The sequence below is a fragment of the Schistocerca serialis genome, chromosome 5 (genome assembly GCF_023864345.2).
Source record: "Schistocerca serialis cubense isolate TAMUIC-IGC-003099 chromosome 5, iqSchSeri2.2, whole genome shotgun sequence".
NCBI lineage: Eukaryota > Metazoa > Arthropoda > Insecta > Orthoptera > Acrididae > Schistocerca > Schistocerca serialis.
Window position 1 is genome coordinate 68,958,379 of NC_064642.1, and position 15,737 is coordinate 68,974,115.

Here is a 15,737-nt window from a genome sequence, read left to right on the forward strand (position 1 = left end):
ATTGGTATAATCAGTAGCGCTCAACTAAGAAACAGTATAATGTTCGAAGTACTGAAACTACGATACTGGAATGGCGTGTGCGTAACTAGAAAGACAGCTGGGTCAATCCTCCTTTGTGGTCCGACGTAATACAGTTTGTAACGACTATTCATGACAACAGGCTCTTCTTTAACAATGATCAACTTTTAATAATTCTGGCCACTCAGTTCTCATATTCCATAACCATTTCTCATTATATGCCTCGTGATGTACCCATACATGTGCTCGCTTGCCATTTCACAACGCCTTGCCGTGCTTCAGACTCCATTTCGAAAACATTCACCATTGCGCCCTAGAGCATCGCCACTTTGCGCCCATACTTCACCGCAGTATGTATTGAGCATACATAGGAAAAGAAATCCACTATTGTACAGCTACACTATTGATGACAAACAGCCGGCCGGAGTGGCCGAGCGGTTAAAGGCGCTACAGTCTGGAACCACACGACCGCTACGGTCGCAGGTTCGAATCCTGCCTCGGGCATGGATGTGTGTGATGTCCTTAGGTTAGTTAGGTTTCAGTAGTTCTAAGTTCTAGGGGACTTATGACCACAGCAGTTGAGTCCCATAGTGCTCAGAGCCATTTCTTTTTATGACAAACAGCTGGAGATAGCGTCTGCCGTAAAATATCTAGGCTTAACTATTAAGAGCGACCTTAAGTGGAATGACCGTATAAAACAGATAGTGGGAAAAGCAGACAACAGACTCAGATTCATCGGAAGAATCTTAAGAAAATGTAACTCATCCACGAAAGAAGTAGCTTATAAGGCGCTTGTTCGCCCGTTTCTTGAGTACTGTTCATCTAGCTGGGATCCCTATCAGGTAGGACTGATAGAGGAGATAGAGAAGACCCAACGAAGAGCGTCGCGTTTCGGCACGGAATCGTTTGGCTGGAGCTACGGAGATGCTAAACAAACTCCACTGGCAGACGTTGCAACAGAGCCGGTGTGCATCACGGAGAGATTTACTATTGAAATTTCGGGACAGCACTTTTCAGGAGGAGTCGGACAACATATTACTTCCCCCCCACATACATCTGGCGTATTGACCACGAGGAGAAAATTCGAGAAATTAGAGCCAATGTAGAGGCTTACCGACAATCATTCTTCCCATGCACTATTCGTGAGTGGAACAGGGTTGGAGGGATCAGATAATGGTACCGAAAGTACCCTCCGCCGCACATTATTAGGTGGCTTGCGGAATTTGATGTAGATGCAGATGTAGATGTACATGTACGAGGGCAGTTCAATAAGTAATGCAACACATTTTTTTTTTTTTTTTTTTTGAAACAGGGGTTGTTTTATTCAGCATTGAAATACACCAGGTTATTCCCCAATCTTTTAGCTACACAACACTATTTTTCAACGTAATCTCCATTCAATGCTACGGCCTTACGCCACCTTGAAATGAGGGCCTGTATGCCTGCACGGTACCATTCCACTGGTCGATGTCGGAGCCAACGTCGTACTGCATCAATAACTTCTTCATCATCCGCGTAGTGCCTCCCACGGATTGCGTCCTTCATTGGGCCAAACATATGGAAATCCGACGGTGCGAGATCGGGGCTGTAGGGTGCATGAGGAAGAACAGTCCACTGAAGTTTTGTGAGCTCCTCTCGGGTGCGAAGACTTGTGTGAGGTCTTGCGTTGTCATGAAGAAGGAGAAGTTCGTTCAGATTTTTATGCCTACGAACACGCTGAAGTCGTTTCTTCAATTTCTGAAGAGCAGTACAATACATTTCAGAGTTGATCGTTTGACCATGGGGAAGGACATCGAACAGAATAACCCCTTCAGCGTCCCAGAGGACTGTAACCATGACTTTACCGGCTGAGGGTATGGCTTTAAACTTTTTCTTGGTAGGGGAGTGGGTGTGGCGCCACTCCATTGATTGCCGTTTTGTTTCAGGTTCGAAGTGATGAACCCATGTTTCATCGCCTGTAACAATCTTTGACAAGAAATTGTCACCCTCAGCCACATGACGAGCAAGCAATTCCGCACAGATGGTTCTCCTTTGCTCTTTATGGTGTTCGGTTAGACAACGAGGGACCCAGCGGGAACAAACCTTTGAATATCCCAACTGGTGAACAATTGTGACAGCACTACCAACAGAGATGTCAAGTTGAGCACTGAGTTGTTTGATGGTGATCCGTCGATCATCTCGAACGAGTGTGTTCACACGCTCCGCCATTGCAGGAGTCACAGCTGTGCACGGCCGGCCCGCACGCGGGAGTCAGACAGTCTTGCTTGACCTTGCGGCGATGATGACACACGCTTTGCCCAACGACTCACCGTGCTTTTGTCCACTGCCAGATCACCGTAGACATTCTGCAAGCGCCTATGAATATCTGAGATGCCCTGGTTTTCCGCAAAAAGAAACTCGATCATTGCCCGTTGTTTGCAACGCACATCCGTTACAGACGCCATTTTAACAGCTCCGTACAGCGCTGCCACCTGTCGGAAGTCAATGAAACTATACGAGACGAAGCGGGAATGTTTGAAAATATTCCACAAGAAATTTCCGGTTTTTTCAACCAAAATTGGCCGAGAAAAAAAAGTGTTGTATTACTTATTGAACTGCCCTCGTATACGTCGGGGTATGGCGAGATAAGCTGCTTCTCATACATGAAGATCTCCAGACCATTAGACAGATTAGCAGCTTATTACAAAATTGTGGATCATGGTCAAGATTAACAGACAACTGTCAAGCTGCAAACTAGTCCAGGAAGGCATCCTACAAGGATCCGTCTTGAAGCTGACACTCTTTGTTGTTTATGTAAACGATTTGCCAGTGCTGCTCCAAGTCGTCCTCTCCCAGTTTGCTGTCGACACCACCCTACTGACGAGCAGCAGACGACTCATCACTGCCATAGGGTATTACAACGTCATCTTACTTTAACGGAAAAATGAGCAGCAATGAATAACAGTAGACTCAACGCTGAAAAAATGAGAGCGGTCATGTTCACTTGCTGGCGTCCCGATCTGAGTAACAGGCTTATTCTCTGCAATAAAGAACTCGCCTAGACCAATCAAGTTAAATATCTGGGGTAGCTTTAGGTAGCAAATTACTTTTCAAACTTCACATCCAGTCTAAGAGGGTGCAATTATTACATCTCCTGCACCAACTGTACTCAGTACTGGCTAGCATGCAAATGAACGTAAAGACAAAGTTCAGACTATACACGACGGTCCTACTGACATTACCCTATGGCTGCTCAACATGGGGGATCACCGTCACCATGAATCTCAATCCACAACAGATTATCCAGAACGGATGTTTAAGACTCATCCTTGGCCCCCAAAGATGGGTCTCAACAACGACTTATACTAACAAGGGGAGGCCGCCAATTGTGAAATTCAGATTCGATTAATACTACGCATAATAAAAGCTCGTGGCCAGAGGTGTAATGTGGCAAAGCACCAAGATGCACTTCTCAGCCGTTGTCGAGAAAAATCGACATTTAAAAGAAACTGCTGCGGTGAAATACTTTCTACGATTAACAATTTTCTACAGCGTCGTGGCGCAGCGGTAAGCGCTCGTGTTCGTAATCCGAAGGTCGCCGGATCGAATCTCGCGCCATGCAACCTTTTTTTTTCAGTATTTGTTTTTTGTAATTCAAATGTGTATACACACACACACACACACACACACACACACATATATATATATATATATATATTATTAATTCCCGGCAATCTGTTGCAACAACTATGCTTATAATAAGTTGTTGAAAGTCGTTTGTCGTGGAAAAACTGGCGACTTTGAACATCATCATGTTTTCCGCAAACAAAGTTGTATTTCATAAATGTTATTAATTGTCCTCATAATGTTAACCACGTATAGTTAACGGAAGACGTAGAAACGATATTCCGAAACGAATACGTATAGCGTAAGTCAAACGTTCGAATTAGAATGGAGACCCCACGAACACAAATTTGCTGTGGCAGGTATGAAATATAAACTCCGTTACTCGCTCGTTACACTTGAAGGACAGATGTTGAACGGGCCGAAACGAGCCGCCACATAACAGCGTAGTTGCCGCCTGCTAACTTCGAAAGAAGGTAGATGCGGTTCCTAGCGCAACTTATAACATCGTCGAAAATCGGTGCGGACGTGAGAGCTTTGGTACACCCTGTTAAACAAACGGAAAAATGGAGGCGGTACAATTGGAGAGCGATCCGCCTTCACCAACATGCATAAGCAATTCATTAATATATATATATATATATATATATATATATATATATATATATATATATATATGAATTACAAAAAACTAATAATAAAAAAAATTGCATGGCGCGAGATTCGATCCGGCCACCTTCTGATTACAAACCCGAGCGCTTACCGCTGCGCCACGAGTCTGTAAAAAAGTATTAATCGTAGAGAGTATTTCACCGCAGCGGTTTCTTTTAACTGTCGATTTTCTCGACAACGGCTGAGAAGTGCATCTTGGTGCTTTGCCACATTACACCTCTGGCCATGAGCTTTTATTATGCGGAGTATGAATCGAATCTGAATTTCACAATTGGCGGCCTCCCCTTGAAAGAACTCCAGTTGCCACTGACCTCCGACCAAATCAGGATCAAAACCCAAACTCTACTGGACAAAATCGACGCACTACAGCCGAACACGAGACATCTGGGACGCACAGACTTAGTCGCCGCAGAACAATGGCACTTGCTAAGTGTCTCGTACAACCGCGGAGGAGCCCCAATAAAACTAAAAACTAACTGTAGAAACTATTACTGTAATAAGGCCCACCGACCATGAGACCAAGCCCTTGTTCATGCTGCAGTAACTTTTGCAGCTGTCGTCCTCTCATTTTTCGTCGCAATTCGCTTCAGTGACGGTCTGTCACGATCACTCAACACTCACTTTGGTCCACGTTGTGATTTGTTGGATGATGTTTTTCCACATTCCCTGCATGCGGTATAAATCTTTGATGCAGTACCTCTTGAAATACCCAAGACTGCGGCTACCTTGGTTACAGAAGCACCCCCCAGACGAACCCAATGTTCATACGTACGAATGCACTACACTGAGCGCTGTTCTGACCATGACTGACAACTGCGAAGCTTTGAAGGCATTACGAAAGTACCCTTCGTGGTCAAATTCGACAGCACAAACTGCAGGCATTTATGTTCGAGCATGCTGCTGCGCCGTGAATAAGTACAGGCGCGGATTTGAGGAATTTTTGTAAATCTCCCGCAGCTACGGCAGGAAAGCAGAAGTTAAGGGACTGATTGGCACATCGGATGGCAGGCGCGGGCGATATCGATATTTTGCAAACGATTTTGCGAGGCATGTATATAATACCGCTTGCAAGCTAGACGGCACGGCCCGGCGGGCACTGTATACAAATGTGAAGTAATCAGGGCAGCACAGGGCACCGGCTTGCTGTGAAGAGCCCATACGTTGCAGTTACAACATCTCCTAGTGACTTGTGTCTGTCGCGGCCGAAGCGGGTTGAGGAATGCTGACGCTGTAATTATCAAAGTGCAGTCCATTTGTCAAAAATGACACCCAGTCATCACGAGGCAGAGAAAGGTCCATTTGTCCCCTCCAGAGAAACTGGATCAGAGGCGTAGGGAAAAGACGTATAAATAAGGCCGGTATTACACTATCAAATTTCTTTGTCAAAGATTTGATCAAAGATGTGATCCAATATTTCGTCCAATATATTTGGCAAAGATCTTTGACGTAGCGCTAGAAGGGGTATTACACTGTCATCAAATTTTTCGTCAAAGTTCAAGATGGCTGACAACAACTTGTTATTAACCGCAGCAGTTCTACGTACTCCAATTGCATTGTGTGCACATGCGGAAAAGAAGTAGGGGAAAAAATGGAACCATACATACGAGGTTGACAGTCTTAAAAGTCCTGGGATTACAACTTGATAATAAATTCAGTTGGGAGGAGCACACCACAGAACTGCAGAAAGGCCTTAACAAATCTGTATTTGCAATTCGAGTGTTAGCAGACATACTCAACATAAAAATGAAAAAGCTTGCATACTTTCATTCCATAATGTCATATGGGATAATATTTTGGGGTAAATCTTGAAGTCAAACAAAAGTTTTCAAGGTCCAAAGCGTGTAATACGTATTATTTGTGGACTAAATTCACGGACCTCCTGCAGAAACCTCTTCAAAGAACTGGGTATACTAACTACTGCCTCTCAGTATATTTACTTATTAATGAAATTTGTCGTAAATAATATATTTCTTTTTCCAACAAACAACTCAGTTCATACATAAAATACCAGGAACAAAAATGATCTGCACAAGGACTTAAAAGCACTTACTTTAGTTCAAAAAGGGATCCACTACTCAGGAACACTCAACATCAATAATTTGCCAGGAAACATAAAAAATTTAGTTAGAAATAAAGATCAGTTTAAAAGGAGCCTGAAAGATTTACTACTGGCCAACTCCTTCTACTCCATTGGCGAAATTTTTAATAGAAACAAATGATGTATTGTATTTATTCATACTATTAGTATTGTTATTTCAGCTTAAAAAAAATCGACATGTTCCACATCCACGAGGATCTCCTCAGCATGGATCTATGGAACGAAAAACTAATCTAATCTGGGTGAAGCCGTGGGTTTTACGACGACACGATAAAAGGATTCAACAAAACTTGTTACGTGAGCTTACAGTGGAAGACGTCAAGTCGTACATCAATTACTTAAGAATGGATGAGCATACATTTCTGTATGTGCTCAATGAAGTGTATCCTCGTATCACAAAGCACAATATTCACTTAAGAACTGCTACATCTTCAGAAGACAGGCTCATTATAACACTCCGATTCCTTGCTACAGGAGAGGGTTATGTTAGGTTTGGTTAGGTCAGGTTAGGTCTCCAATCTTCTTAATCTATTTTTGTATTCAGGGTGCCTCACGTTGTAAAGCGCCTCATCAGCTTCAGACATGTCTATTAATTTTGTAGTTGTCGGCACACACCAATTGTATTTACCGGCAATGGTTATAAAAACACTACAGACGACAGAACGCTGCAGCGATGCTAGCGCTCCATGTGGTAACATGTCACATTGCAGTGAACAGAAGACAAGCGGTTTCTTTGATCAAATATACAGCGAGGCCCTAGATTTGATCAAATATTGGACGACATTTGACAAAGTCCCTATTACACTATCAAATATCTTTGACAAAGATATTCGACAAAGATTTTGGACAAAGAAATTTCTTAGTGTAATACCGGCCTAAGCGAGCCCAGTGGCTCAAAGAAGGCTGTAGTGTCGTCATTCTGTCTGCGTCTAGAACCGCAGAGAACGACTATTGTTTAAGTTGCGGTCAGCCAGCCCACTGAAGCTACCTCCGACCTCCGTTGTCATAGGTGTGGCACGGCGCGATTAGTGAGAGGGCTGCTAGCCTCCGGTCTCTAGGTGACATCATCTGGCGGAACGCAAGCTTCCGTCGACGGGGGTGGAGCTGGGGCGCGAACTCTCGGCCTCCCAGCTGCTGAGCTGTCTGCAGGCACTGAACGAGCTGCCCTAGGTGGACGGTCGGAGCTCCTAAGGCTCAATACAACGACGACGGTCGGCTGCATGGGGTCCACGAGTCGCGCTTCAGAGAGCAGTGGACCGTGTTCCGGGACACGGACACAGTTAACGCAAGCAACGGTCACTTAGCCGTGGCGCGAGTATTGTTATTACAATTAAAAGAAAACAGCCCTCGGTCACTAATTTTTAACGAATTAACCGGGTTTCGACACTTCTAGCAGTGTCTAGCAGTGTCTTCCTCAGAATTTACACCAAAGCATGGTCTACAACATGGTCACAGAATTATGACTACAAACGTATGATACAAATTACATGTACGGAATTATCGTGAAAGACTGGCAGTACTTATATGTCATTTATAAAATAATAAATATGCCGAAAGGGCATTAGTCACAAAGCTATTTAAGATTAAAAAAAACTGATGGCGAGCCACTAAAGCCTCCTCGTTACTTGAGTGGTGCAGGTTGTAAACGGACTGAGGTGCCCGCGTTAACAAATGCGGCCAGGTGAACATGGCACTGCAACGAGCGCGCCATCTAGTAGCCGTAGATACAATTAGGCTACTTCAAAAAATGGCTCTGAGCACTATGGGACTTAACATCTTAGGTCATCAGTCCCCTAGAACTTAGAACTACTTAAACCTAACTAACCTAAGGACATGACACACATCCAAGCCCAAGGCAGGATTCGAACCTGCGACCGTAGTGGTCGCCCGGTTCCAGACTGTAGCGCCTAGAACCTTACGGCCACTCCGGCCGGCAATTAGGCTACTTCACATTGAAATATAGGCAGAAATGATCATAAGTAAACAGTATTTGGCACTTAATGGACAACAATGTTTGTTTGATAGTAGCGTACAACATAACATTTTGTCTACATCAAAGCTTATAACAGTAAAATAAAACATGAAAGTATCATTATGAAAATGTAAATAGGGCTGAATGTCAACTTTTAGAAAGCAATATTGACGTGAAATACAGCCAAGAAGCATTTGACAATTAGAAAACATAGGGCTACCTTAGAAGGAAAAGAACATTTCGGCAACCTGCACAAGGAGACCCGAAGTCAGATATCTAGTAACGGCTTTATACCGTTAATTTTTTTTTTTTTTTGTTACGTAGCTGTAGCTGTTCGTTAAGGATGAGGCTATCGTTTCGGGCTAGATGCTAGAAAATCTCTAATTCTTCTAGAATGTCTAGTCTACGCCGTTTCTTTTCGGTGTGCAAAATGTTGCTATCGCAGATGGCTTTAGGTGAATGACCTGTAATTAGAAGATGGTCGGCAAAAGATTAATTTTGAGGGCTAGTGCCGTTTTTTCTTAGCGAATGTCCTTTATATCTGGTAGTGAAGGCACGTCCAGTTTGTCCTATATAGTAAGAGGTGCAAGTATCGCAGACAATTTTGTAGACACCAGATTTTTCGAAAGGGGAACGAATAGATTGTAAATTATGAATGAGGTTTTTTTCAAATTGTTATTAGTAGAAAAAGCAACGTTGCAATCGTATTTCTCGAAGAATGCGTTGGATCTGATAAGAGATAGGCCCCACGCAAGGAAAAGAGAAATATTTTTTTTTTAATTAGACTCGATGACAGAAGTGCCTAGCGTAGTAATTCTTTTACCAGCGTTCTTTTTAAGAACGTCATCTACTATGTTTGGTTTATAGTCATTGTTAACTGCTATTGTTTTAAGGAAATTGATTTCGTCGTTGAACTTTTCTTTAGAAAGTGGGATGGAAATGGCTCGGTCAACAGCAGAATGATAGAAGGATTTTTTATGCGATTCTGGATGAGTAGAAGATGCTGGAACGATCTGGTCGATATACGTTATTTTACGAAATATGTTCTGAAACGTCCCCTTTCAACAATTATACATGACTGTGCTTAAACTGACACACAATATTTTTAGCGCAACGCAATCTGACTTTCAATAATCCCTACAAAAGAATGGCCCTGACTAACATTAACCTATACCTTTCACAAATCACTTACCTCACAAAAATCTTCGTTACTCGAACTACTGCAATACAGCGAGCGCCACTACTGCCAGCTAAATAAAAGATTCAAACTACGGAAGGCACTAACTACTGATAGGCATAGTTAGCAAATGAAAGCTTTTAATAGAGAACAAACAATGTATTTACCTTAATAGTCATAATATATATAGCAGTTCATGACATCCAGTCTTACAAATTTCAAAACTCTGCCATCTCTCCCCCCACATCCACCACTGCTGGCGGCTCACCTCCAACTGCGCAACGCTACTCGCTGTTAACATCCAGCTGCCCAACACTACAATAGCGAATATTACAACAATGCCACCCAGCCACAGACTGCACAGTGCACAGCCAGTGATTTTCATACAGAGCGCTACGTCGCGTTACCAATAAGAAAACCTAATCAGCCTACTTACTGTTGAAAGAAATTTTATTTCTTTCTATGGTAAGCGTCGAGTCAAGGAAGTTTAATTGACGGGTCTCATTTTCAAATCCGATAATGAAAGAAATTTTCTCATGAAGATCATTGAATAGGTTAATTATCAAATGCTTCTTGGCTGTATTTCACGTCAATATTGCTTTCTAAAAGTTGCCATTCAGCTCTATCTACATTTTCATAATGATACTTTCATGTTTTACCTTACCGTTATAAGCTTTGATGTAGACAAAATGTTTGTTGTACGCTACTATCAAACAAAGATTGCTTTCCATTATGTACTAAATACTGTTTGTTTATAATCATTTCTGCCTATATTTCAATGTGAAGTAGCCTAATTGTGTCTACGGCTACTAGATGGCGCGCTCGTTGCAGTACCACGTTCACCTGGCCGCATTTGTTAAGGCGGGCACCTCAGTCCGTTTACAACCTGCACCACTCAAGTAACGAGGAGGCTTTAGTGGCTCGCCATCACAGTCTTCCTTATCTTAAATAGCTTTGTGACTAATGCCCTTTCGGCATATTTATTATTTTATAAATGACATATAAGTATTGCCAGTCTTTCACGATAATTCCGTACTTGTAATTTGTATCATACGTTTTTAGTCATAATTCTGTGACCATGTTATAGACCATTCTTTGGTGTAAATTCTCAGGAAGACACTCTTAGCAGTGTCGAAACCCGGTTAATTCGTTAAAAACTAGTGACCGAGGGCTGTTTTCTTTTAATTGTAACTATTCACGGTCTCTGAACGTGCAGCCATATACAAAATTTTTATTACTGTTACGTTGGCAAGGCTGGGCAACCAGACGCCGACGCTGCGGATCCCGGCATTCGCGTTGGCGCTGACTCAGGCACGCTGCGAGGCGCCATCACCGAGTTCAGTGCAAGGCCGGCCGTGTAACTTCGATGTAATAAAGTCAGTGACACGCTTGCCTGTGTTTCTCTGCACGCTCTGGCGTGAGTCATCCCGCTCTTCCAAATCGTGCCTCTGGATCCTTCTGTGATATTACAACCACTGATGTCGGAGGTTGAACCAAAGAGTAAATATCTCTGGAGTGAGCACTGCGTTCTGCGCATGTCGTCAACATTAAACCAGGATTGTCACGTGTTTTCGGGACTTCGCTGTGCGTGTGTGCTTTCCGCAGAGTTTGAAGTTTATAATATCAAGAGTTTCTGTTGTGTTTCACCGTTTGTTGATAGGGTAATGTCGATGGTGAATTACTGTTGTTGCTACGGATGCAAAGAAAAATATGTGAAACGAGGGATAGTAACTTTTCATGGGTACATACCATGTAGCTCTAATTATAGTTATCTTGTTAGTAAGAGACACTGTACACGTTTAAAAATTTCGAGACGCATTATAATTAAGGCTTGATTCTGTTGACCTATTTTTCTACGATTTTATGATTATATAATAGATATTACGGCTCGTACAAAAGTTTACAAACAATCGCTTCCTCTCGTAAATTTGCTAGTGGAACAGGGAAGGGAATGGTTAGTTGTTTCAGCAAATACAATCCTCCATGCATTTATCAGTGACTTGTCGATTATGTATATAGATTACTCAGTCTACTCTTTATTTAATGAACTGGGAGCAAGTACGTAATATGCGATAAATAAATGGTTCAAATTGTCAGCAGTAAGAAAAATTGTGCTTTAGGTCGCAAAAACGACAAATAAATACGCAGAAATAGCAGAAAAAAGGACGAATTAGCAGGGATATAATCGCTAATGTGTGACAAATTCAGTGTTTTTCGGACACTTGCAAAAGTACTAGCGTACTGTCAAGTCGTTTTGCAAGACTATCACTGCAAAAATGTACGTCAGGCTCTGTAATACTATAAAGTGCCCTATCATACCGAAAACTACCAAGAAATCGAGTGCATCTGAACTGTGATACCTATCGCAAAGAAGCAGGATGTAATATCACTTGCCCTTAAAAGTTACGCAGCTGGTTTATTCCCGGTATCAAATGGATACTGTTAAAATGTGTGCGCAACGTTTATAAATAATCCACGACACGTACGAAAAGAATCCGTCTGTACTAGGGATGTAGTGACATTCTAAATCAGGGGCGGGCAAACGTTGCACGCGGCTCATGAGCACACAGCGCTGCACGTGTGCTGCTTGCGTGAAGGCGTCGAACGGGGCAGTGGCGACAGCCGGCAGGTTGCAGCAGTGTAGTGCCAGGCTAAGCTGCGGACGTTGAAGCGAAGCGACCACTACATAGTCAACGTTGTATTTCAGTAACAGGAAAATGCAGAGTGAATCAAGGAAACGGAGAATTGGAGATTTGCTATCTTTTAAAAAGGAATGGGAGAATCAGTTTTTCTCTGTGCAAAAATGTGAAAATTGGAAATGTATAATATGTGACAGTATTCTCGCTGGTCGGCGGAAGTTTAATACTGAACGCCATTATAAGAAATTTCAGTATGTTGCCGTTCTTAGTGCAATAAAAGAGGAATTTCTCAAGCGATTTGGGGATATATCTTACTTATCCCAAGGTTTTGAATAGTTCTCGAGACAATCTGCTGTTTCTGTAGATGATATTCATCCCAGTTTGCAAATGTAATTAATAGGTCTACAGCGTAATTCTCGTCTCAGAGACAGGTTCCTTTTGGCAAGACGTGTGATAGATGTTTATCACGACTTTCCACAGCAAGTTTCCTCGTCTCCATCGTGAAGCCGCGAAGATAATGTCAATGTTTGGCTCGACATACGTTTGTGAGAGATTTTTTTCTGTTATGAAAATTAATAAGTCTCGGTTAAGAGCAAACATCAGGAATGAAAATTTACGTAACTGTTTGCGTTTGTCTGTATGTAGAAATTTTGTTCCAGACATTAAACGTATTGTAAACTCCACCTGTGATAATTAAATAAAACGTATCGTAGGTAATAGGTACTCTTTCAAACCATGATTACTTTCAAGCACTCCTACTAACATTATTCCTTCATTCAGTAAAGTTGGCCAGGAAACAAAACGCATTACAGAGGAAGAAGCGGAGAGACGGTATGGTGGGGAGGGGAGAGAAGCGGGTGGCCAGCTTGCCCCTGTGTGCACGCAGAACACCTGTTAACTGCACACGTGCATGTGCACCGCACACGTGCAGAACTCCTGCCCGCCCCTGTTCTAAATATACAGGGCGCTATACGGACAAACACACGACGTCCCGAGATCACGTGACCAGGCCGGCAATGTATGTTGACAACACGAAATCTGTTCTGCGCATGTGAATGCTCACTCCAGAAATATTTACTCTATGGGTTGTACCAATGCTTTTCTCACGTTGTTTCCATATTTTCGTCCAATCCCTGTAGATGCAGATAACGCCCAGGTCGAGAACCACTGGTTTAGACGGCGGCGCGTCCTCCTGGTTTAGACGGCGGCGCGTCCTCAGACGTAAGTACAGTTACCTGCCGCGGCGAGGCGTTCAGGTCGAGAACCACTGGTTTAGACCGCGGCGCGTCCTCAGACGTAAGTACAGTTACCTGCCGCGGCGAGGCGTTCAGGTCGAGAACCACTGGTTTAGACGGCGGCGCGTCCTCAGACGTAAGTACAGTTACCTGCCGCGGCGAGGCGTTCAGGTCGAGAACCACTGGTTTAGACCGCGGCGCGTCCTCAGACGTAAGTACAGTTACCTGCCGCGGCGAGGCGTTCAGGTCGAGAACCACTGGTTTAGACGGCGGCGCGTCCTCAGACGTAAGTACAGTTACCTGCCGCGGCGAGGCGTTCAGGTCGAGAACCACTGGTTTAGACCGCGGCGCGTCCTCAGACGTAAGTACAGTTACCTGCCGCGGCGAGGCGTTCAGGTCGAGAACCACTGGTTTAGACGGCAGCGCGTCCTCAGACGTAAGTACAGTTACCTGCCGCGGCGAGGCGTTCAGGTCGAGAACCACTGGTTTAGACGGCGGCGCGTCCTCAGACGTAAGTACAGTTACCTGCCGCAGCGAGGCGTTCAGGTCGAGAACCACTGGTTTAGACCGCGGCGCGTCCTCAGACGTAAGTACAGTTACCTGCCGCGGCGAGGCGTTCAGGTCGAGAACCACTGGTTTAGACCGCGGCGCGTCCTCAGACGTAAGTACAGTTACCTGCCGCGGCGAGGCGTTCAGGTCGAGAACCACTGGTTTAGACCGCGGCGCGTCCTCAGACGTAAGTACAGTTACCTGCCGCGGCGAGGCGTTCAGGTCGAGAACCACTGGTTTAGACCGCGGCGCGTCCTCAGACGTAAGTACAGTTACCTGCCGCGGCGAGGCGTTCAGGTCGAGAACCACTGGTTTAGACCGCGGCGCGTCCTCAGACGTAAGTACAGTTACCTGCCGCGGCGAGGCGTTCAGGTCGAGAACCACTGGTTTAGACCGCGGCGCGTCCTCAGACGTAAGTACAGTTACCTGCCGCGGCGAGGCGTTCAGGTCGAGAACCACTGGTTTAGACGGCGGCGCGTCCTCAGACGTAAGTACAGTTACCTGCCGCGGCGAGGCGTTCAGGTCGAGAACCACTGGTTTAGACCGCGGCGCGTCCTCAGACGTAAGTACAGTTACCTGCCGCGGCGAGGCGTTCAGGTCGAGAACCACTGGTTTAGACCGCGGCGCGCCCTCAGACGTAAGTACAGTTACCTGCCGCGGCGAGGCGTTCAGGTCGAGAACCACTGGTTTAGACCGCGGCGCGCCCTCAGACGTAAGTACAGTTACCTGCCGCGGCGAGGCGTTCAGGTCGAGAACCACTGGTTTAGACCGCGGCGCGTCCTCAGACGTAAGTACAGTTACCTGCCGCGGCGAGGCGTTCAGGTCGAGAACCACTCGTTTAGACCGCACAGTTACCTGCCGCGGCGAGGCGTTCAGGTCGAGAACCACTGGTTTAGACCGCGGCGCGTCCTCAGACGTAAGTACAGTTACCTGCCGCGGCGAGGCGTTCAGGTCGAGAACCACTGGTTTAGACCGCGGCGCGTCCTCAGACGTAAGTACAGTTACCTGCCGCGGCGAGGCGTTCAGGTCGAGAACCACTGGTTTAGACCGCGGCGCGTCCTCAGACGTAAGTACAGTTACCTGCCGCGGCGAGGCGTTCAGGTCGAGAACCACTGGTTTAGACCGCGGCGCGTCCTCAGACGTAAGTACAGTTACCTGCCGCGGCGAGGCGTTCAGGTCGAGAACCACTCGTTTAGACCGCACAGTTACCTGCCGCGGCGAGGCGTTCAGGTCGAGAACCACTGGTTTAGACCGCGGCGCGTCCTCAGACGTAAGTACAGTTACCTGCCGCGGCGAGGCGTTCAGGTCGAGAACCACTGGTTTAGACCGCGGCGCGCCCTCAGACGTAAGTACAGTTACCTGCCGCGGCGAGGCGTTCAGGTCGAGAACCACTGGTTTAGACGGCGGTGCGTCCTCAGACGTAAGTACAGTTACCTGCCGTGGCGAGGCGTTCAGGTCGAGAACCACTGGTTTAGACCGCGGCGCGTCCTCAGACGTAAGTACAGTTACCTGCCGCGGCGAGGCGTTCAGGTCGAGAACCACTGGTTTAGACCGCGGCGCGTCCTCAGACGTAAGTACAGTTACCTGCCGCGGCGAGGCGTTCAGGTCGAGAACCACTGGTTTAGACCGCGGCGCGTCCTCAGACGTAAGTACAGTTACCTGCCGCGGCGAGGCGTTCAGGTCGAGAACCACTGGTTTAGACCGCGGCGCGTCCTCAGACGTAAGTACAGTTACCTGCCGCGGCGAGGCGTTCAGGTCGAGAACCACTGGTTTA